General features: G+C 45.3%; 1 protein-coding gene and 1 long non-coding RNA gene across 3 annotated transcripts in view; one reads left to right on the top strand and one right to left on the bottom strand.

The window, feature by feature from the left end:
- The window catches only part of PAPPA (pappalysin 1), a 452,227-nt gene extending 448,196 nt beyond the window's left edge, over nt 1–4,031 (bottom strand). Inside the window, exons 1-2 of the mRNA XM_039506691.1 lie at nt 3,460–4,031; nt 1,540–1,657 (exon numbers count right to left, since the gene is read on the bottom strand). The gene's annotated coding sequence lies outside the window, so the exon portion shown is untranslated. The remainder of the gene's footprint in view (nt 1–1,539; nt 1,658–3,459) is intronic.
- LOC120386814 overlaps nt 3,664–24,834 on the top strand; it is a 34,033-nt gene continuing 12,862 nt past the window's right edge. The window contains exon 1 of one of the 2 annotated variants that reach the window (XR_005589930.1): nt 3,664–3,831. This is a non-coding gene — a long non-coding RNA (uncharacterized LOC120386814). Of the gene's footprint in view, nt 3,832–5,115; nt 5,308–24,834 lie in introns of those variants that run through there. The other variant, XR_005589929.1, reaches the window with a different exon arrangement.

Below are 24,834 nucleotides of genomic sequence, written 5' to 3'. Positions count from 1 at the left end.
GAACATGAAAAGGCGGAAGTATGCATACCAACAGGCAGAGTCCAATCAATTGAGATGAGCTATCGGCAGCTCTCAGTCAGGGGCACCGGGACAGGAAAGGCCAGCGAGGCATAGTCCCCCCCCCACTTTTTAACAGCAGTAAGGGCAAGCGACAGAGGAGGAGAAGGGGGCAGAGAGGAGCGAGCAGGGGCTGGTGCCTCAGGGGGAAGGGGCAGTGTGGGGGCAAAAGGGCATATTTCAGGTGCTGGTGCCCCCTCTCGACACACACACACACACACACACACACACTTACTTTTAGGGACCTTCTCCTGCTCCCAGTCCTTTACAGGGCTCACCTGAGCGCCTCCCCTGCTGAGTCCGGTAACAAGGTAGGCTGGCCCCAAGCCCCCTGGCCCTTATAGGGACAGACCTCACTGTTAGTTTGATTTCCAGAGGCACGCCACGCTCTCCCCTGCCATGGAAGTCAATCGCCTCTCTGGCTGCTCAGCAGCTCTGAAAATAAGGTAACTTCTGCTTAGGTGCCTGGGTGGTGAATTTGGGCTCCTGATCAACACTGAAAACAGGGGGCTTAGTGACAAGTTCAAGGTCACACACGGCGTCGGGGGCAGACCTGGGAACGGAGCCTGTTCACTTTGACCTTTAAGGAACCTTGTGTACCCCGAGACAAGGGGAATGCAGAATGCTCCTTATACCAATGAGGGCTAATCGCTGTCGTGGATGAGATCAAGGGGACAGCTCTGCTCCAGGAGATGGCTGGGAATTCTTGCCAACAAAACCTGACCATACAGCCTCCTCTTATAAGCCCAGTGTTGGAATGCCCCTGGGATGATAGTGAATAGTCCTAGTGCCCCTGTTTAGCACAGCATAGTACTACATGATAGGGAATCACTGGATGAAATGCCACGACCATAGACTTTCACCCAGTGATCCCTCCATTGGACGAAATTATTCTTTCCTACTCGGCTGTACTATATTAGACAGGAAGTCACACTTGCATGATTGTAATGTTCCCTTCTGGCCTTCAACTCTAGGGGTCTGATTCTCTATTGCTCTGGATCTCATATATAGCCATTTATGTCAGTGCAATGGGGGTGTAAATGCTACCATTATGATTTACTAGGGTTTTCTATCGGTCTTTCTTAGGGCTTTAGACACCATCCATCACTGTACTAATGTAAGCACCTTCCATCCAAAAATCGACATAAATAGCCAAGTCCATAGTGAACTTCATGATGTCTCTGGCATGCAGTGGTGGAGTCCTAACTGAAGTATCTCTCTAACAGCCTGGCCCACTAACTCCACCCCCACACTCCTATGTTCTCTAACCTCACCCCCAGGCTGCAGGGGCTGACAGAGATGTAGTGTAGCCGGAATGCATTCAAGCTGCGCTGCACCATGGCTGGGCATGTCTCTCCTTTCCGGGACAAAACTCTGCTTAGAAGAGGATTTTCATTTTTTTTAACCCCACTATGCACCGGTATGAGGACGACAGAAGATGCTAGGCCTTGGAGAATCAGGCCCTATGGGCATCAGGCATACCTGGGGTGACTTTAGGTGGAAGCCATGCAAAACTTCTTGTGCCAGCTGAGCTCTGCTTTGTGTTTTCCTGTTGCTTTGAGAACACCATTGTGCCCACATCTCGAATTCTCAATGTCGCCTATGGAAGGAAGCAGAAGTTTTAGAATGGAGTTGATAACCCACCTCCAATAGCATAATGCAAACAGCCCCCTTGCAATACCATATTTGGTATATGTGACATCAGCATGATTTATCTTCATTAAAGGAGCAATCTGCTACACATTTTTTCAAAAGCTCTAATCAATCTGAGCTCACAACAGATTGAGTGGCTCCACACATACTGGCCAGAAGCCAAGAAAAGACTAATCTATTATAAAAATCAATCTCTCCCTAAAACATGGAGCTATATATGAATACACGGACAGGGTCTTGCATACATATGTGGCTCCCATACACTTTGGGTGGATCTGGTACAATGGTTACTTAAGCTGACATCATGCAAATTCCAACAAGAGACACACTAGTTTTGTTTCACAGAAAATGAACAGACAAACCATTTTTTGATTTAGAAATTTGCAAAATAAATAACAAGTTTTTTGCCCAGTATTTTACATTTCCCATAAAAGGGCCTCAAAGCCCTACCTGCTAAAATTTAAAGCATCACTTTGAGTGAAGTATTATCCCCATCTCACAGATGGGGAAACTGAGGCACAGAGTGGTTAAGTGGCTTACTCAAGGTCATGCAGTCAGCTGAGAACAGGCCTTTGGATGCCTCACTCCCAGTTTTCTGTTCCAATCACTAGAACACTGTATGATTTGGGGACACTAACAGTGGTGTGGGAACACTTTTTATAGTGGGGGTGCTGAAAGCCAGCCCCCTTACTCCTGTCTGCCGCCTCCCCCCTCCCCAAGTAAGGGGGCTGAGGCTGGGGTCACAGCTGGGGGCAGGCACAGGGCAGGCAGCCTGGGCCCAGGACCAGGAGCAGAGCCCTGGGTGTGGGGCCAGGAGCCAGGACTCCACATAAAACCAGAGGGTACTGCAGCACCCCCCATGCCTCTGGTTGCCATGCCTATGGACACTAATCTTTGTTTCTTTCCTTCACGTTCTTTAAAGTTTACCTAAATGGCATAGGCCCTAGTTAGCCCCCCAGCTCCAAACACCGCTGAACTTTGCATAGCTCTTTGGGGCAGGGAAAGTATCCTAGTCTAGATTCATAAAGCAGTTTGAAAATGTATGGTTCTCTGTAAAGGCCAGATTATGTGCAGGGCAGTAAGCATCATAAATAGGAGCACTGATGGGATAACAGCAAGTGCCCCTACACCCTCTCCTATGCAGAGGGCCTCAGACACTCCATCCTGGCATGCCAAGCAGTGCAACCATGCCAGTGTACTGAGGCACCTTTGACATGTCAGGTAGTGTGGTGGTGCAAGGTGCATTCCCCCTGCCACCCAAAGCAGAGGGAAACTGGGAATCCAACTGTGACTCTCTTCTCTGTCAGCTGCTCTGGGGGCAGGGCACCAAAGCTCTGCCTCTTATACCAGGCTCATGATAAAGCTCTCATTTACAGCAACATGGTCAACAGCAATAGATTCTCCATGCAGTTGCAACTGGCTGTGGCATTCTGCCTCATCTTGTGTCCTAAACGGTCACGTCATGTTGCATTATGCTGTTAAGCAGCTTCTCTCCTCAACTCCAGAAGTGGCTGCATCTTAGTGGTTGGTAAAATATTCCCTACGGGTCTGATCCAATGCCTGTCAAAGGCAATGGGAAAACTCTTACTGATTTCAACAGGCATAGTATTGCCCCCTGTGGGCATAAGGTCTGTCAGAGCCCTTTCTGGGACATGGGAATGAAGGGGATTAAGCCCCTTCCCACTCACTGCCCCCCCCACCGCACCTTTGACTCTGTTCATGCTGCCAGAGAGAGCAGGCATTACTCACTTGATACTTGCTAACCAGGCAGCTAGCTGGACTCACAAGTGGGAGGTAGACAGCTTGCCAAAAAGGCACGCAGTATTTCAGTCCTCACTCAGAGCAAGTGGCTAGCAAAGGAGGGATTGTAGCTGGCTGAGTGACAGGTTGTTCTGGGATGTGGTCCTGGAGCAGTGCGGCTACCTGCCCCACCCCATTTCTCCAGTCAGCTTGTAAAGAGGCAGAGCAGGCCAGGTGGTAGCAATTGGCCTTCAGAACCAGCTGAGCTGGGCTCTGTGCTTGGCTCAGTCACATGCTGCATGACTTTGGGCAAGTCATTTCCCCTCTCTCTCTTGTCCAAGCCCTTTGAGGCTGCCTCCTGAGAACACCTCCATACTACAGGTACAGTATTCAGACCCGAATGAGCTTTAATCTGGCTGGGACAGGTACTGTAGCCATGGAGCAGTGCTTCAGTACAGGCCCTGTGAGTCCTCCCAGAACCCTGGGTCGTTGCTGGTTCACCTGCTGTTGCTTTGCTGCTAGATGAAAAGCTAGCTCAGATTCCTCTCCTCAAGCTGCAGATTGCAACATAGTCATAACAATTTCTATGTGTTTGTACCTGATCTCCATTGGATCCTCAAGGTGTGCTACTGTACCCACAATCTGCAATCTAGCCTGTACTGAGTGAGGCAGTCCGTCGAGATCTTTGGATTGAAGGTGCCATATAAACTATCAGTTGTAATTTTCTTCCTTTTTAAAAAAAAATCCATCCATGAACTCTGACAGGAACTAGCTGGTACTGTACACAGCTTTCCCTGATTGTGCAGCAAGTTGCTGAAACGTCAGTGGGATTACTACATGTTTCATTTACCCACAAGGTCGACACCTCTGCTAATTAAATGAAGATGATGAATGAGAGGTGTGGGCTTCTCCTATGGACCTGGCAGATATATTAGTTAAGTAACCAATTGCACTTGCCTGTAGTTGTGCTATTGCTTCCAGTGCACTTTGCTTGGAACAAGGTTGGCTTCTAAATAAGTTCTACTCAATCCTTGCACTTTGCCTTCAGCAGTAGAAATGAAGGCTCTGGAGCTGGCACAGCTGATGTTTTTCTGGATATTGGGTTTTGCTGTTTTACTTAAAGAATTTTCCAGCACTAACAAAACCCAGCAGCCAAGCCTAAAAATCCCATTTCTGAGCTGCACAAAAACATCACTGCACTGCCTCTGCTGCAGCTGAAGATGGACATGGCCGACCCTTTGTTGGAAGGGAAGAGAATTTAGACTGTGCTTCAGAGACACAGACAAAGGGTGCAGAATACAGGGACCACAGTCTGGTGGCTGGAGCAGGGACCTGGGAATTAGGATGCCTTGGTACAGGAGAGAACAACTAGATTTATAGCTAGAGCACTGTGCTGGGATCCAGGAGACGGGGGTTCACTTCCTAGCTCTGGCACAGGGTTCCTGCATGACTTTAGGCAAGTTGTTTGTTCTTAGTGCCTCAGCTTCCCATCTTTAAAGTAGGGGTAGTATTCTGTCTTGTCTGCTTAGATTATGCTATATGTCTCGTGCTATATGTATGTGCAGCGCCTGGCACAGTGAGGCCCATATCCTGGTTGGCTTGCCCCAGGGGCTGGAGAGTCTGGGGCTAAACCAGTCCTGATTACCGAATGAGCCCCATCTGAGAGAAATCAAGGGAGTCCAATGTAAAAGGAACAGGAAGTTGCAATCAAGAGGGCAGAGTGTGAGGAAAGTTCTCCATGCCTGGGAAAGACCCTGTTTAAGCAGGGGAAAGACTACAAAGGCCCTAGACAGGAAGGTCTTGGAGGAGGAAGAGAAACCTGGCGTTGTGGAGACTTATGAATGGATGTTCTTCTAGGTGGGTTGAGTTTTTATAGTTTATATTAGTAAACCTAGTCCCCAAAGAGGGGTCTCTTTTGACTAAGAAAAAGCCTGAAGTGACGTTTATTTGAACAGTCCAAGAGGAGAAAGTTAGGCAGGCCCCCTGAATCACAGAATCATAGGACTGGAAGGGATCTTGAGAGGTCACCTAGTCCAGTCCCCTGCACTCATGGCAGGACTAAGTATTATCTAGACCATCCCTGACAGGTGTTTTCTAACTTGCTCTTAAAATCTGAAAAGACAGAGATTCCACAACCTCCCTAAACAACTTGTTCCAGTGTTTAACCACACGGACAGTTAGGACATATTTTCTAATGTCCAACCTAAACAGCCCTTGCTGCCATTTAAGCCCATTGCTTCTTGGTCTAGCCTCATAGGTGAATGAGAACAATTTTTTTCTCTCCTCCTTGTAACAACTGAAATGTGACTCTAGGCCATGAGACGGTGCATGGGAAACAGCTGGCACATTACAAGCCTCTAGGTATTACTGTAATACAAAGAATAGCAAAGGAATCTGTTTCCACTTAGTCATTGACTTACAGTATGTCTTTGATTTATGGTCCAATTTCAGAAGGTAAGTAGTGCATTGCAAATATTCCTACTTCTTTTCATGGGGCCACTCTCAGAGGACCAAATTATGGTACCCAACCTGTATCCATGTTATAGAGTTCCCAGAGGGATTTGAAAGCTCCAGGTCCATTTACAAGTAGATCACAATCTGTAGGCTAGGGAACGTTATGGGATTTTTCCAAGACTCCTAAGGCAATTAGGCCATTGAAGTGCCAGTGAAATTCTCAGCCTAAATTTCTAAAGTTTACCAACAGCTTATGAATTTCTAACATTGGCCACGGTACACCAAAGCTGATTCTCTGGTGCCATCTCGTGGAAGTTTATTTTGGTGCGTTTGACAAAGAAGCAATGAATGATCTCCTGCTGTCAATAGCTGTCAGCCAGTTGTTGTGGAAATGGAGCTGGGGAAAGGACCACGGTTTCCTTTGTTAAAATAAAATGTTTCAGGGTGAGAGAGAGCGCCCTGATAAGCGGGCATCAACTAAGTTCCATACACGTTGCGCTTGCTCACCATTATTTGTGACTCTGTAGGACTGAGTTTGATCTCGCTCGCACTGGAGTAAATCAGGAATAACTCCTCTGAAGCCCGTGGGCTTCCCCTGGCGTATGAGGAGAATCAGAGGCACAGTATTTATTTTCTGCCCATGTTCCTGTTGTTCTTTATGTTCATTTCATATTCAATCTCAGCCCAGACATTATTCTAATGAAAAGAAGAGGACAGATGTTGTGTTTTGATAAAACAGCTGTTGGAGAAGACAATACGCTGCTGGATCCAAGAAATGTCTTTGGAAATGAGTTGCTGTGTGTTGTGCCATATGCCTGTTTCTCTCCACGCTCATGAGCCAAGAAAATGATCTCAAGAAGCCTCAGACAAGAGTTCTGTAAACTGGAAACCTCAAGAGGGCAGGCTCTGGGCTTCAAAGGCCAAAGTAGGCAGTACTTCCTGCAGACTTTATAAGCTGAGCCCCAGGAAGGGAAGCGTTACTAAGTGGCTGGCCTGTGAACACATTATTGGGAGAACTAGGGGGGGGAATTCAAAAATTGGTGCCCGCAAGGTCATGCGGAGCCAGAATGGCACCTGCTGTGGGATGGGTCCCTGCCACAGAGTCTCATGAGCCTCTAGTCTAGGCTTAGACATTCCTCATCAAGGCCTGTGCAAAAAGAGATGCAGACATTTTCCATATTCCTGAACCTCCCCACAGACCTGGATTCTCTTCTCTATCCTGGTCATTTTAGCACCAAAGGCCACTTATCTTTAATAGCCTTCAAGAGGGAGTGTATGCCCTGCATGATGTCCTGACAATGCTGGGATGTGTGGTTGGCTTTTTCTCATTCCTGGCATCTTCGAGGAGCAGCCATCCAACCAGTCCCCACCATCCATCTCTTTGGAAGAATGACAAATAGACCTGGTATGTCCTTCTACCACTGTTACCTGATCAATGGGCCGCCTCATTCTCCACTCATTCAGCAGGAGCAGGATGGTTATTACTAGTGCTGTAATTAATCGCCGTTAAGTCACGCGATTAACTAAAAAAAAATTAATCACAAATTAAAAAAATGAATCGCTATTAATCACAGTTTTAATTATACTGTTAAACAATAGAATACCAATTGAAATTTATTTTTGGATTTTTTTCTACATTTTCAAATATATTGATTTCAATTACAACACACAATACAAACTGTACTTTATATTTTTATTACAAATATTTGCACTTTAAAAATGCTAAACAAACAAAATAGTATTTTTCAATTCACCTCATACAAATACCACAATGCAATCTCTTTATTGTGAAAGTGCAACTTAGAAATGTAGACTTTTTTTTGTTACATAACAGCACTCAAAAAAAACAAAAACACCCCAATGTAAAACTATAGAACCTACAAGTCCACTCAGTCCTACTTCTTATGCAGCCAATCACTAAGACAAACACATTTGTTTACATTTACAAGAGATGCTGCTGCTGGCTTCTTATTTAGAATGTCACCTGAAAGTGAAAACAGGCTTTTGCGTGGCACTTTTGTGGCCGTCATTGCACATATGCTAAACATTTGTATGCCTCTTCATGCTTTGGCTATCATTCCAGAGGACATGCTTCCATGCTGATCACTCTCATTTTAAAAAAAAATGTGTTAATTACATTTTGACTGAACTCCTTGGGGGAGAATAGTATGTCTCCTGCTCTGTTTTACCCACATTCTGCCATGTATTTCATATTATAGCTGTCTCAAATGATGACCCAGCACATCTTCATTTTAAGAAGGTACCAATGTGAGATTTCTAAAAATAGCTACAGCACTCAATCCAAGGCTTAAAAATCTGAAGTGCCTTCCAAAATCTGAGAGGGACGAGGTGTGGAGCATGATTTCAGAAGTCTTAAAAGAGCAACACTGCAATGCAGAAACTACAGAAAGTGAACTACCAAAAAAGAAAATCAACCTTCTGCTGGTGGCATCTGACTCAGATGATGAAAGTGAACATGCGTCGGTCTGCACTGATTTGGATCGTTATCAAACAGACCCCGTCATCAGCATGGACACGTCCTCTGGAATGGTGGTTGAAGATGAAGAGACATGTGAATCTTTAGCACATCTGGCACGTAAATATCTTGCAACGCCGGCTACAACAGGGCCATGCAAACGTCTGTTCTCGCTTTCAGGTGATATTGTAAACAAGAAGCGGGCACCATTATCTCCTGCAAATGTAAACAAACTTGTTTGTCTGAGCGATTGGCTGAAAAAGAAGTAGGAGTGAGTGGACTTGCAGGCTTTAAAGTTTTATACTGTTTTATTTTTGAATGGAGTTATTTTTTGTACAGAATTCAACATTTGTAAGTTCATCTTTCATGAGAGAGATTGAAAAAACGTACTTGTATGAGGTGAATTGAAAAATACTATTTCTTTTTTACAGTGCAAATATTTGTAATATAAAGTGAGCACTATACATTTTGTATTCTGTTGTAATTAAAATGAATATATTTGAAAATGTAGAAAACATCCGAAATATTTAAATAAATGGTATTCTATTATTTAACAGTGAAATTAATCGCAATTATTTTTTTAATTACTTAAGAGCCCTAGTCATTACATGATTATTTACTTCTTGGCCATATCTAGGCTTGTTCTGGGGAATAGCTAATGTGGAGAAAGAGACCGCATTTCATGGTGACCTTGGTGAGATGGGGCGGGCCAGTCCTGATACTCAATTAAAGGGAGTTCCATAGCTTAGAGCCAGCAAGGACGTGGCCTCGATACCTAATTAGATCTGTTTGGAAAATATTTTCCATGGAAAAGTTGATAGGAATTTTCCATTTTTTCCCCTGGAAATTTTGCAGAAATGCACCAATTTGTCATTGAAAAACTGGGGAAAAAAATCAGTTTTAGAAGTTTTTCAGTCTCTAACACTACAAAAACGCTTGGGTTTTTTTCCCCATCAAAAATGAAACATTTCAAAAGATTTTTTTCCTCCATAAATTTCCAGAGAGAAGCCCATTGTTTGGCCAAAACATTTTGACCACTCTACTTAAAATATACAGGCATGAATGGGTAGAACGCTATGCACCAACTGCGCATGACGTCGCCGGGAAGGGAGAGATCATGAAACTTGGAGGTGAGGAATGTGGCTTGAAGTCAGGGACTGGGGAAGAAGACAGAGGATAGTGTCAGTAGATTAGCTTGGCTAGAGTCACAATGGGAAAGCAGGAAGAGACGAGGGCTGAGATCAAGTCAGGACCGGAGCTATGGGGAGAACTGAAAGCAAGAAGAGGAACTTGGGCCGTAGGTGGAAGAAGCGGGGAAGCCAGGCCAGAGTTGCAAGAAGAGGACAGACATGGTCAGAAAGGAGTTGGCAGCCATATTGGGGCCAGAGAGGAAGGGGAGAGAGATGGGAGATGAGGAGATCAGAGAGAAAGAGGTTAACCAATCAACAAGGTGCAAAAATTACCAGAGCATAGAAATTACAGGCACTTAAAAGAGTGACCTTTCTATGTCTGCATTTTGGTACTTAATATATTCATAAAGGCAGCACTCTCCATCCGTTGCTGCCTACAATTTGCAATATTGAGTATTGCCCAAACAGCTCACCAGGTCACTTCTTAATCCCAGAGAACAGTAAGGGAGCCCTTATAACCACACAGCACCAAGCAAGTTTGGAAAGTGGAGGGGTGAAAATATCAGTAGCACATTTCTTGGCTGGCATCTCCAGGTCTGTGCTGGTCTTATGGTAATTTTAGGATGGGCGGGTTCTGAAGAGAGATGTAATGGGAATAGCAGGATTTTGGACCAGTGTCTTCACAGCCAGTGGAAAATGTCAAGACATCCTTCATTCAGGCTAAGTTTTATCTCACGTACTCAAAACTGAATATGCCAGTACTTTAGCTAGACCAAATTACCCAATCAGTGCACGATAATGCCTCTCTTTCACTCTCTCACAAATAGAAGGACGTACATTCTAGATGAAAATAGTTCTGAAAAAAAAATCAGTGCCACTTTTGAGACAGCTCCAACAAGGCTCCAGTAAATGAAATGCTCCAAGCAGAAACAGAATTCGCGGGGGTTGGTCTGCTATTGATCACTGGGGGCATTGGCACATATTACTGTCAATGGCATTGTCTGCATCTACACTGGACTGTGTTGCAAGCACCGGTGTAGCCTTGGAATACTGTGCTGTTCTTCTAAGTCACAGCTCACCTGGTGGAACTTCAGTAGTGGTCCATTTGTCACCAGATATGGTGTTTGTGGGCTTGTCCTGATTTTGTTAGGTAAGCAGCTACTTTAGGTAAAAAGACATGGGCCATGCTCCTAGGTGCTGATGTGTTCAGAAGGTAAGCTGACTTTCTGATGCAGTGTCCTTTGTTGGTGCCGTGATTCAACAGGTTGATGGCACATCATCATGTTGCACTTAAACATGCTATGTCCATATGATAACGTTTGTTCTTTGGGATAAAATCTCAAAGCTGGCAGCCCTGTCCCGCATGATGCATTTTATCTCAAATATCTGGTCTCGTTAGCTGACTCAGTGGATGAGAAACTGGATATGAGTAGACAGTGTGCCCTTGTTGCCAAGAAGGCTAACAGCATTTTGGGCTGTATAAGTAGGGGCATTGCCAGAAGATTGAGGGACATGATCATTCCCCTCAATTTGAGATTGGTGAGGCCTCATCTGGAGTACTGTGTCCAGTTTTGGGCCCCACACTACTAGAAGGATGTGGAAAAATTGGAAAGAATCCAACGGAGGGCAACAAAAATGATTAGGGGGCTGGAGCACATGACTTATGAGGCGAGGCTGAGGGAACTGGGATTGTTTAGTCTGCAGAAGAGAAGAATGAGGTGGGATTTGATAGCTGCTTTCAACTACCTGAAAGGGGGTTCCAAAGGGAATGGATCTAGACTGTTGTCAGTGGTAGCAGATGACAAAACAAGGAGTAATGGTCTCAAGTTGCAGTGGAGGAGGTCTAGGTTGGATATTTTTCACTAGGAGGGTGGTGAAGCACTGGAATGGGTTACCTAGGGAGGTGGTGAAATCTCCTTCCTTAGAGGTTTTTAAGATCAGGTTTGACAAAGCCCTGGCTGGGATGATTTAGTTGGGGTTGGTCCTGCTTTGAGCAGGGGGTTGGACTAGATGACCTCCTGAGGTCCCTTCCAACCCTGATATTCTATGATTCTAAACAGAGTCCTGTGAAGGTCTGGTACTGTTCAATATTTTCATTAATTACTTGGATGATGGAGTAGAGAGTATGCTTATAAAATTTGCAAATGACACTTCACAAACACTTTGGAGGATAGGATTAGCATTCGAGATGATCTTGATAAATTGGAGAATGGGTCTGAAATCAATAAGATACAATGCAATAAAGACAAATACTACATGAAAGAAGGAAAAATAAAAATCAAATACACAAATATAAAATGGCAAATGACTGGGTAGGCAGCAGTCCTGTAGAAAAGGAGCTGGGAGTGAGAGTGGATCACAAATTAAACATGAGTCCACAGTGTGATGCTGTTGCAAAGAAAGGCAATTGTCATTCTGGGATATAAAAACAAGAGTATTGTATGTAAGACATGAGAGGTCATTGTTTTGCTCTACCCGGCACTGGTGAGACCTCTGCAGAGTACTGTGTCCAGTTTGGGGCACCGTACTTTAGAGATATGAACAAACTGGAGGGAGTCCAGCGGAGAGCAACAAAAATAAGAGGTTTCGAAAACATGAATTATGAAGAAAGGTGGAAAGAAATGGGCATATTTAGACCAGAGAAGAAAAGGCTGAGGAGGGCCATGATAACAGTCTTCAAATATGTTATTATAAAGAGGATGGTGATTACTTGTTCTCCGTGTCCAGAGAGGGAAGGAGGAAAAAGTCATTCGCTTAGTTTGCAGAAAGTGCGGTTTAGGTTAGATGTTAGGAAAAACTTTTAACAATAGGGATAATAAGCAATGGAATAGGTTATCTAGGGTGGTTCTGGAATCCCCATCCTTGTTTTTTTAAAAACAGATTAGACAGATAACTGTCAGGAATGGTATGGGAATACTTAATACTGCCTCAGCGCAGGAAATGGACTATATGATCTCTTTAGGCCTGGTCCAGATCTTTATTTCTATAACACTCTACTGCAGCACCTGCCAAGAAGAGTTTCTCCTGTAGCTCAAGCAGTGGCTGTTTCTGGTTCTACTACTGAAGGTTCTTGGCTTACATCCCCCTACAGCCGGGTTGTTATTAGCAGGAGATTTTACGACAATTATTTATGGTCATAAAAGATTACATGGTTCACTGCAAGCACTTCATATGCCTGCTCTGATGACAGGACACCTCCCTGTCCAGCTGAGGAGTTATTGGTTGATTATGAAACCTATTGGTCAAAGTACTGTTGTTAGCTCTTCAGGATTGTGCTGGGGTCTCCAGGAATTAATATTTAATTAAAGATTGTCATGTGATGAAACTTCCAGGAATACGTTCAACCAAACTTGGTAACTCTAGATCAGAGTCAAAAACACCATGAACTAGCCTTGATACAGTGGTTGAGTTTTATGGTCTTTCATCTCCAGTGTGACCTGAAGTTGTGAATGAAAATGGGCTTGATAGTTGTGTTGTTTGTACTGCACTGTAGAGGATTGTCTACAATACCCGCCAGATCGTCGGGCAGCGATTGATCCAGCAGGGGTCGATGTATCGCAATAAATCGACTGCTGAGTGCTCTCCCGTCGACTCCGGGACTGCACCAGAACAAGGAGCGCAAGCAGAGTCAACGGGAGAGCATCAGCTGTCAACTTACCACAGTGAAGACACTGCAGTAAGTAGATCTAAGTACGTCGACTTCAGCTACGCATCTTAGATCAACCCTGCACGGTAGTATAGAAAGCCCTAGGTTTCAGCTCAGTCTCTCACAAAACTACCACAGGGTTTGACACAAATCAGCACATTTAGTACAAGTGGACCAGAAAAGGATGTAGACTAGGAGCGAGGTGCAGCTGCAGAGCTGTGTGGAGTCTGAGAGCTGGAAGATCAGGCAGTCTTACAAATTAGGACTAGCGTGAACTGCTGGAACGGTGTGTCGAGGGACAGGGATGGAGATACCAAAGGAGTTACAGGTAAAGAGAGAAGTACAGTGACAGGCCTACCTTTAGGTTGCTTGCACAGCACCTGCATGCACTATATGTGTCTCTAGATGGTCCCTATTTTCATTAGTACAACACTCCATATAAATATTGAAAAGAGGAAGGGAAGGGAAAACAGCCATGGATTTGACCCCGCAGCCTTCTGGTGCATGGGTAAGAATGCTGGGAAGTGAAACACTGCTTTTCCTCTCACCATTTTTCCCCCTCTTCTATTCCTGAGGAGCAAGAACATACATTGGAACTCACATCATTGCTCTTTGGACTGGGTTCTCTTTAAAAATAATGTTCCCCCCAAGTAAATTTAATTTCGGTGGAAGCCACACTACTCAAAATTGTCCAGAAGGTGGCAGGCTGTCAATTCACATTGCTCTTCATTCACACACATTCGAAAGACACAGAGAGAAACTATTTGTGTCTGGCTCTTTTCATGGAGCGGAGGAGAAAGGGTGTGTGAAACGGAATTATTAAAAAAAAGCATCTGTGACTGATTTCTCGTGTCAGTGACGGAATAGCTCTAGCTCGGGCAAGGTTTATGCTATAGAAGTGACTGTCCCAGACCCTGTGCCTTTGTTATGACTGTCTCCAGGATGATCCATTCGCCCTTCTGTGTTTAGTTAATGGGAGAATAACTAAGCAGACATGGACTTGAGCGAACACAGTCCAGTTGGGATTTTGAGCACGCTAATGTTCCATAGTGTTTGGACGCTGGAGGGTGGAGTAGACCCAGACCTATACAAAAACAAGAGACTTTCAGGAACTGGTGCTCAGTCCCTGAATGTTGTTGCAGCTCGTTGGGTTCACCTCCGAAGAACGTTCAGCTGCACAGCCACATTTTCAGCATCCTCTTTGCAGGGCAATGGCATTGTGGAGGAAGCAGATGCTCATGAAGTGTCACCACCTACAGCCATGTATAAGGCAGGTTATCAGGCCTTGGAGGTAGGCAGCTGGGACTAGTGGTTATCACAGGGCAGGGTCCCTACACCTGCCAGAGTTCAGAACCAGGTGCTCAGGAACTGAGAATCAGATATCAGGAAACCAGGAGGTTAGGATCAGGAGACAGGAGACAGTAGCCCTGGGTGAACAGTCCAAAGCAGGGTGAAGCCCAGTTGTACAGACAATTTCCTGTTCCATTTCTGGATTAAGTAGTGGGGGAGGGGAGAGCCAAACAGGAGCTCTCATCTGGTCAAATAAAAGGAAGTTCTTTTTCACACAGTGCAGTGTCAACTTGTGGAACTCCTTGCCTATAAAAGGGCTTAAAAGGGAACTGGATAAATTCATGGTGGCTAAGTCCATTAATGGCTCTTAGCCAGGATGGGTAAGGAATGGTGTCCCTAGCCTCTGTTTGTCAGAGGATGGTGATGGACGGCAGGAGAGAGATGACTTGACCATTACCTGTTAGGTTCACTCCCTCTGGAGCACCTGGCATTGGCCACTGTCGGTAGACAGATACTGGGCTGGATGGACCTTTGGTCTGATCCAGTATGGCCGTTCTTATGTTCTTATGTCTTCCACTAGTCAGGGCCAATGGGGGCTGCTGCCTAATCTGAGCTGGGCTCCAATGAGTTCTGATTCTGGCTAATACCAGTAAACAATTAGGTGAACGGTTGGAGCATGACAATGTCCTGTGGACCTGGGGTTGGGACCCATGGGCCATGACACTGATGTAGCTGGGGACTGGATACAGGGTCACCATCTCATTCCACACAGGTCCTACTCCAATCAACCTCCTAGCGGTTAGATCACTTGAGTGGGAGTCAGACAGTTCGGATCTATTACCAGCTCTATCATAGACCTGTCGTGTGACGTCGGGTTAGTTATCTCACTTCTCTGCACCTGTGTATACTCCAACCCTTTTGCCTTTTTAGACTGTAGATTCTTCAGGGCTGGGGCTGTCTCTCATTATGTGGGTGTTTGTACAGTGCCTAGCACAATGGAGCCCCTGATCTCGGTTGGGGCCTCTGGGTACCATAATACAAACAAAAATGGTCCCTAGCAAACTGGGATGGACTCAAGAAGGCAATCCAGGTTTTGTGGCCAACTACCAGTTCCCCAGAGCCATCCAGTACCCCCCTGCATGAGCCATTTATGGGGGGAGGGATAGCTCAGTGGTTGGAGCATTGGCCTGCTAAACCCAGGATTGTGAGTTCAATCCTTGAGGGGACCATTTAGGGAACTGGGGTAAAAATCTGTCTGGGGATTAGTCCTGCCCTGAGCAGGGGGTTGGACTAGATGACCTCCTGAGGTCCCTTCCAACCCTGGTATTCTATGAACAGAGATCACTTGCCACCTATTACACCCTTGTCCTGGATATGACACATTGATGTCTCACAGCAGTCTTTCAGGGCACATGGGTGTTGCAACACCAAAAGCTAACAGGGAGACAAACAGCACAGCACGTTCATTTTTTTCCACACACATTTACGTTCGGAATATGTGAAAAAAATGTAGTAAAAAAGGGATCTGAGCTTTTGAGGAAAGCCAGGCCTTGGTGGAAAAATAAGCAAACTGAGTAGAAACTCCAGCTAAAAGTGTGAAAATAGCCTTAATAAAACAGGGAAAGTGACACATTGCCAGTAATTATGACCTTGGTCAGGCTTACCCACTAAGAGCTTTCAATCATGGACGCAAGGCCAGCATGCTGCGAAACCCCCGCTCTGGCTTTGTTGACTTTTCCTCATGAAGGCGGCATTCAAGAAACAGAGCTAACAAAAACAAGAGACGTCTGACCAAAAAAAACCCCCACAGCTCAGCTGGTGCTGGCGCTGCCACAGAATGAATTTCCTCTTGGATCCCAGCGTGAGTAGCTGTGGCAGAGCTTCGAGGTTTTTACCATTCCAGCCATTTTTTTTATATTGACAAGACACTCCAAGGTGGATTGTGTTCCCTTAAACACAACTTCAAGCACCCCTATAGCATGTCCCTGCTTCCTACGTAATATGATCTAGGGAATAACTCTCACCTCCTTGCCTCCCGCGCTATCTCATCAGGCTGGAATTCCAGCCAGGGCTTCTGGTGACATCACCGACCACAGAAGTGGAGCCTGAGGTGCTCGGAGATATTATTACAGGCTTTACGAGTGCTCGGGGGTGCATAATCACATGTAATACAAGGTTAAGAAAACCTACTCTCTGGGCTTATTTCTTGTCCTCCCTTGCAGAGCTCCCTCCTCCATCCACATCCTTCAGTCTTCTACACTCCTGTAAATGCTCTGGGTTGTCTCTGCACACTCCCTTGTAGTAATATACATGAGTCCCACTTTCTCCCCCACCCAGCAGGGCATCAGTCAGTTCACTGGGCAAAGAGAGGCCAACACACACTAACAAAATGGCAAGTCTGGTTCAGGGAAGGAGCCATGATAACTATCAGTTCATAAGGTCCTCACCTCAGGAGCCTGACTGAGAGCGCCCAAACTTAAAGTCCTCAAACAATGTCTCTGCTGTCTAGTCAGACGAGCATCTTCTGGACCCTGAAGGAGAGAGTCCCACATGGGTGGCTTCTTATCCCTCCTGCTAGGCCTCTCGGCCTCTCCCTGGGACCACTTTCCTGCCGACTCACTCTCTGTCCCAATGACGCTTGAAGTATTTTGGGGCTAGCCAGAAAGCATGAGAATGACTCTGGCTCACTGGTCAAGGCAACCCGGCGGGAGATGTGGGGTCTGGTCCCTTTGCTCCAGTCACTCTTTTGTTATTTATCCACAATGGAACGGCTTCCACAGGAGAGACAGAGGGAGCCCCACATCAGACTACCCCTAGCTCAGTGGTTCGAGCATGCTCCTGAGTGGTGGGCAGACCCCTGTTCAGATCCTTTCTTTCCACACTCTGGGGGGGGCGGGGGATTGAAGCTGGGTCTCCCACCTCCCAGGCAAGTGCTCTAGCCACTCAGCCGAAAGTTATAAGTTGGGCCCCACGACCTCCCCCAGCTAAATTTCGGCTGGGATCTGATGTGCTAGGTGCCCTCAGAATCAGGCCCAGTATGCAACTCAGGTGGCCAAATGCCTGTCTTGCACTGGTTTGTGACGTGCTCTGGATAGGCATCTGGACACACAGAGAGAGGCAGCAGTGCACATGCCCAGAAGCAGAAACATGGGTGCCTAGGAAACTTTTACCCTGAGAGACTGAGGCGTCAAATGAGTTTAGGCACCAACAGGGTTGGTGGAGTTTTGTGGATCCAAACAGGGACTTAGGCACCTAAATCTGGAATTTAGGCATCTAAATGCTTTTGTGGAAATCACCCTTAGAGTTCAGTTTATATTCCATCAGCTTCCTAGAGCCTGTACAACCAGGATGCACGCTGTTGATGGCTTTAGCTGTGCTGACGACTGTGGATAGAAACCTCATGACTCCTGTAAGGCCTATGAACTGTTTCTGACCCAGCTGGACTCAAATTGCTGCTGACCCATATACTAGCTGCAGTGAGAGTGGAAGGCAAACTCTAAATTGGCTTCCGTTAATTGTTTCAAAGAGAGTGGTGATGGGCAACAGCTTCTCATCCTTCGGTGCCCCTGTGTGAGGAGAGATCCCTTCTGCTTTTCAGTGCATATAGGAGACACCTGGCAGAGGCCACTGTCATCATGCCTCCACCCCTTCTGCCAATTCACGTCTGATATCCAAAGGCACATGTCCCTCCCAGCTGACAGTGTCAATGCCACGAGGCAGATTACACCTGGAAGAAACACGCACTTGGAAGAGAGAAACGCCTGGATATGGATGAAACCAGCTCCTTGAAAGCGCCGGCCAAGGAAGATGGAAGTGATGGTGGCAAGGAGGAGGAACATTTTGAGGCACTAGCTTAGACTCTCTGGCCATGCCAAGTGTCACCGGGCATGCCCCTGCTGCCTACAAAACATGATATAGGGAATAGCTCACTCCCTGGCGTCCCGCTCTCCTAACTGGGCTGATCATACCCTCAAAGAGAGTATCTTCCTTCCAATTGTCAGAATAATATGTAGCTTTAGGCCTTGCTAGAGTCATCTCAGCTCCTAGATAAAAAGGTAGAGACAGTACAAAGAATCAGACTGCTCCAATTTAAACTGGGGACTGGACTGACATCAGTAATGAAATGCACAAAGATGGCTTTCTGCCACTTTTGCACAAGCAGAACCAACCTTAAATTGAGCACTGCTGTGCACAGCTTGGCTACAGCTAAGAATGGGTCAACGTATCCTGATTTCATTATCTACGACATTTGTCTTAACACCAACAAATAGGCAGCCACTCAGAGTGTTGGTTTTGGGTAGATTTAAAAGAATAACAGGTTCCCTTGAGCTATAAATGCAATTGCAAGGGTTATTCCATATTGATTTTTTTTTTCTTGACAGTGCTTTATGCACTCATCTTTCTGAAGGAAAGTGCTCTCTCAACGACTGTAAACTGGCAAAATTGACAACGAAAAGAGAGTGCATTTAAACTCAGCTGAGATTATTTCAGCCGCCCTTTCTAAAGTCTGTCGTTGAAAGCCTTGGCATCAGATGCTCAAAACTGGTGCAGCTTTGAGTCAATGGAGCTATGCCATTTACTCCATCTGAGGATCTGCTGAATCAGGACAATCTTTGCTCAGCAGCGATATTAATAGTAAATATTTTGCCTTTTTTTTTTGTTAAATTATTTTATTTCAAACACAGAGTTACATACGAAGAAAACAAATAGTCGGAGTTAATCAGGGAGAGGAGTTTTCAGAAGGGCTCAGTAAATGCAGTCCAGGGAGATTTTTCAAAGAGCTTTGTTGCCATTTAGGCACCTCAATAAGTTGTGAGAATGTCCCAGGAGCTCTGCACCTTGGGTCTGCTTGTGAGTGCTGCAACAGGAGCTGCTGGCGATTGAGCGCTTAAGAACCCGGCCCTGAGCTCTTTTGAAAAATCGAAAGCCCTGGGCTGTTTTGTGGATATTAGCAGAACACAGCCTGGAGTCTTTCATTCTAGTTCATATTTGACACAATCCTGCGAGATGCTCAGTACCACCTGCAAGGTGTTGAATGCCCCTCCCTTTCCCCTCACTGATTTCTAAGGGGTTTGAGGGTGCTTAGCACTCACAGGTTTGAGTCCAAGGGTGGTATTGACTGAAAGCATCTGTCACTTGATGGAGCTCATGGCAAATTAATTGTAGTCTAAGGCCAAGTTCCTCATAGGCATTTAGGTGCCTAATTCCTGCTGCTTTCAATGGGAGTTAGGTACCTAAATACCTTTGAGGATCTGGGCCTAAGTCCTTTTCCTAATTAATTCGCAGCCACATCACATGTAAAAGTGCCAGGCTCATTAGCAAACTAAAGGGGCATGAAGACCTCCCTTTCCTCCCCCCTATGCAGTGACCAGTCCAGCTGAGGCCAGCAAGACAGCATGAGGGAAGCTTGGGTAACCCACTGGAGAGTGGGTGTTACAGGTCCCTCTCCGTGTATGACCCACTGAAGAGATGAGACTGTTGCAGCCTGAGCTGGGGGTGGGGGGGTTGGCTCTTTAGCTCAAACTGTAGCTGCTGCTGTGTTTAGCTTTGGAGATCCCTGCTTTAATCCCTGGTGTGCTGGCCATGATGGCAGCTGTCATAGTTACACTGAAGCTACCCGTGTGGCATATATACTATCTTCTGGGCCGCAGTCTTCTGCAGGTGGCCTCCTTTCGTGCCATTTGGGGGACTGATATCTAGTTGCCATTGCTCAGCTGAGTGGTGGGCGGGCCAGTGGAGCTAGCTATTACGGTAATGATTCCCTACCTCAATGTAGAGAAGATCTGCAGCTGCTCTAATTAAGATCAGCCCCTAGATTGTTCTAATTTACACCGTTGCCAAGGCTGGACCTACGGTAGCCTGGGAGTCAGGGAGCCATAATTAATTACCTAGCAGTCCCTCTCTCCTTGCACTGGGCAGATCTCAGAGCAGGAGAGAATCTGACTCTGAAAATACATTAATTTCTGATTATATCAACCTGTATTTTCTGGAACTGGCTAAGAAAGAGGGCAAGATCCTCCTCTAGTTTAAATCGGCAAAGCTCCATGAATGTCAACTGAGCTATGTGCATTCACACCAGCTGAGGATCTAGCCCTTAAAAAAAAAAGTTAATCTAGTAATTGAAATTAATTTCCTAACTGCAGTGAATTTTATGCATGAAAACAATGACTTCATAGTGAGGGAGGATTTGATTTCTGCATAAAATATTACAGAATGCTATTTTTGTAATCTCTTCCCCCACCCCCCCCCACCCCCAATCATGATAACATAGTCCCCAAGGAATTGAAACGCAGCGGGGAGTTAGGCCAAGTGGAGGAGATGGGAAGGTGAGACTTGCCAGTAATGTATAATGAGGTTAAGGAAAGAGAGTGATTGTTGTGTGAGAGGGAACATTCCAGCTTTTCTTTCACCAGTCATATGGAGCGGGAAAGAGAGAATATTTGTTGAAAACCTGAGAAATGATTTACAGGACAGCTCTGAACTAGGTTCCAGGAAGAGTTTTGCTGGCCTTGTAAATGGGGTTCTGGTCCCTAAGCACTAGGGTAGTACAAATAAATAATAAAAATTAATTGTCTCTCCATCCCTAGTGTCTTAAATATTAAGAACAAAACAAAACAAAAAAATCCCAGGAGATTCGTGACCATCAAAGGTGCCGAGGACAAAAGGCAGAGTTGGTGGTATGGTTTGCTGAGGATGAATTACAGCTACAGAGACTGGGCTGCATTTTGCTCTCACAGCCGATTTACACAGGTATTGCTCTGTTGGCGTGAATGGAATCACTCCTGGCGTACATTCGTGCAAGAGAGAGGAGAATCAGACCCACTGTAAGCCAATGGCATTGGTTGTGACAAAGCAGCTACCTACCATGTCTAGGAAGTCTGCTTTAGAATTATGTTGATATTATTATCACCATGATTATTAGTAGTTAGTTCGTTACCATATGCACTTCCACAGTGTAGATTCCACATGGAAGGCACTTTCAAAACACCCAGGAATGCATAGGCCCTGCCCGGAGAGCATACAATCTAATACAATTATTTCCAAGACAATTAATGAAAGCCCGTACTGATGAGTGTTTTATGCCTATCCAGATCATTATTACTCATACTTGAAAAGCTCACAACATATCCTCCAGAGCTGGTTGGGGAAAATGGTGACAATGGGTTGGATGTTTTTCAAACAGTATGGCCGACTGTTTTGCTCCAAGCTGGTGGACAGTTCTATAAGGCTACAGTTGCCATTATCTGATGACAGCGTGATGAACTATGTGGAATCTCTCGGTGATATGAGATTAGGTTGTATGGACAGCTGACTGCACCACAACCACACACATTTCCAGAAGCAGGTATAAATATGTAGGCAAGAATCTACATAATCTACATAAATATGTAGGCAAACCTCTGGAAATTTCCACTACATGCATCTGACGAAGTGGGTATTCACTCACGAAAGCTTATGCTCCAATACGTCTGTTAGTCTGTAAGGTGCCACAGGACTCTTTGTTGCAAATTATCTAGTGATTTTTGAGAGCCTGAGACACCTGATTTAAAGAGGCCTGATTTTCAGAGGACTGCTGTTCAGCAGTTAAAGGGTTAAAGTGTCTTGAGCTGGGCATGCAAAACTGGAGACACCACAAAAATCACAAGTTAGTTTTGAACATCTCGACCACTATGTGTGTGCTCGTATCTCTACTTCACTCTGGAGCTTCTGGCTAGAACTGCTTCTGGCTCATTGCCTGACATAGGTTTAAAGAACCAGTGCACAGATCCTCTCACCTAGCTAAAGTGGTCCCTACAGGTCAGGGTTGAGGTACATTGGGTGGAGCAGTAGATAATGAATTTTCACTATTGCTTGTTCTGTAGACAACTAGAAGTCTCCAGAGTTGTCCATCTTGTATTTTTTTTCACCAGCACTAAATTAACTTTAAAATCTCCCAACTCTTTTTCACATGATATGTAAGCATTATTAGCTCCGAGAATTACACTTGGGAGAAAAGATTCAGTCATGAGCATGAGTCAGCATGAGAGACCTCAGTGTCTTTCAAGATTCTTTCTCTCTAGCCTTGGTGTGGGCAGTGCAGGCTTCTTGGTGCTAAAGGGACAGGATGCTGTTTGCATGTGGGAGGTAAAAAGGATGAGAATCTGTCCCTTAGGACAGTTCAAAAAAGCAAAACACAAAACCAGGAAGTTTCCTGCATCCTAGACTGATTTGCTGAGTCACATCCATATGATGAGGGGGAAAGGAAAACTGGATTAAAATGCAGAAAGTGGAGGAAGGCGGTTGTAATATTCATTTATAGAAATCAAAGGATTTATTGGAACACTGCAAGTATCTAGCACACACAAGCAGGACATAACTTCTTCCTAGCCTCTCCCTGCCCCAACCTGTACCACGACAAGAACACAGTATCAAAGCAAGACAACAACTTATTGCTAAAATGAATATACAGCACCACTTATTGGTGGAGGTGCTGTCTGCACTGATCCTGGCAACTTGTCCCCTTTTAGTTTATAAAGTGTCTGAAATCAGTAACAGAAGTTTTATTATTGTTGTAACTCACAGGGCTCCACATAGTCTGCCATCCATGCAGGCTTCCATGTTGGTCAGCCTGCTCAAGTTCTGTATTCGGCCATGAAGAAATCACTTGTAACTAGTTCTACTGATCATTACAAGGTCTGTGTATTTATGGATATGTGTATGTATTCGCAGTGCCCCGTGGTTTGTTTTATCAAGCAATTTATCTTCTTACCTGGTGTTTTCTTTTGCTTGCTCACCATGTTTGGCAGGTCTGAGAGCCCTTTGTTTAACATTCTGCTATTGGAAAGCCCATGCAGTCAGCCTGGAATTTTTATGATGAAGGGTGATTTTTCTTGGGGTTTGTGGGATTAAGTTCAGGACCTTACGTTTTCTTTGTCTAGTCATCATGTTACAATGTAAACTCTGATATCATGTGGTCTGTTGGAGCCTCTGAAAAATTATCATGAATATTTACTGGGACTGGAAGCAGAAATGCAGGAATACCAAGTTTAGAGCTATTCATCAAGGTAATTCTGTCTCCAGCGGAAGATAGCAGTACCTGTAAACTCACCAGAAAGCCCATTTCCATGTGGACTCCTGCCCAGTTTTGCAGCATCAGGAGGTTTCAATAATTTTTTGGATAAGAAACTGAATGGTTTAGGAGTTTATTTGAACCAAAGCAATGAGCCTGCTGAAGTCTAGCCATCACGGATATTAATACAGGAGATGGGTTTAGGATAGGACTCATGCTGAAGAACAAATCAGGGCTGGAGTTCAGATTCCAGGAGGGATTTGGTGGTGCCAACATCTTCCCAACTGCCCTTACTAGATTGTCTAAAACTCTTGAGCTCATCAGATCATGTGATGTCTTGGCCATCTTGGGCCAAAATCTCATGAAAAATGGTGGGTTTTCATGTGATTTCAGTTGCATCCAAACCAAAATCAGAAAACACATTAGTATAAAGGGGAATTTGCATCCCTGGCTTTAAATCTACCCCCAGCTCCCTTTAAATTCAAAGGGGTTGGAATGCTAGGTTCTGGTTTCGACCTCAGTCTCTATCACTCGTGAGAAGCAGGGGAGCTAGCCCAAAAGATGGATAACTGACTAGTTGGCTCTTTGGTCCTCATTTCTAAATGCCCATTGTTACTATAGCAACTGAAACAATGCTATTTGAGGACAATATTTTAGGAAAAAAATCCATTGAAACACCCCCTTGTTCTTCAGTCTATTCGCTAAAGAGGCTAATATGTAATGCTTTCTCCATCCAGGAGGAAATTTGTTTGTAGCTAGAACATCCTTGGTTGCCTTTGGCCATCCAATCAAACATCCCTCCCCTGATTCTCAGTGCCTTGTCTGGGGTATGGCTTTCAGATGGTAGCAACAGGCTGGCATGCTTGCTGAAAGGTGGTATGCAATTGGCTGAGTACACAGAGATTATCCCCAAGGCAGGTAAGGGAAAGGAGTAGGCCTGGCTCAGACGATGAGGGATTCCCTACTTGACCCAATACATAATGCAGGTCTAAGCCCCAGAAACCCTGCTGTGCTCACCGAAGATGAAATAATAACGTCACAGAACATTTGAGGGTGCCCCTGGAGGACTCTCAAAGAGCTCATGGGTAGGGATATGATTCTGCTCCCATGTAAGTCAATAGTAAAAGCCAATGAGATCAGGAGCAGGGCCTCCCTTAAGAAATGGGGAACTCTCACATTCTCAGGAGAACTCTGAGTGCCTGAGAGAGAGCACAAGAGGAAATAAGATCAGTCCAACATGTAATCCACCCCCTGGTCTCTCCACAGTCTCTCAGGCCTGAGTCACTGCACATGCAGAGGCAGATAAACTGGGAAGCATTTCCTGACAATTTAAAGAGGC

Source organism: Mauremys reevesii, linkage group 19 (assembly GCF_016161935.1).
Source record: "Mauremys reevesii isolate NIE-2019 linkage group 19, ASM1616193v1, whole genome shotgun sequence".
NCBI classification, from domain to species: domain Eukaryota; kingdom Metazoa; phylum Chordata; order Testudines; family Geoemydidae; genus Mauremys; species Mauremys reevesii.
Note: the sequence above shows the minus strand (reverse complement) of the source record. Positions and strands in the feature narration are given on the sequence as shown.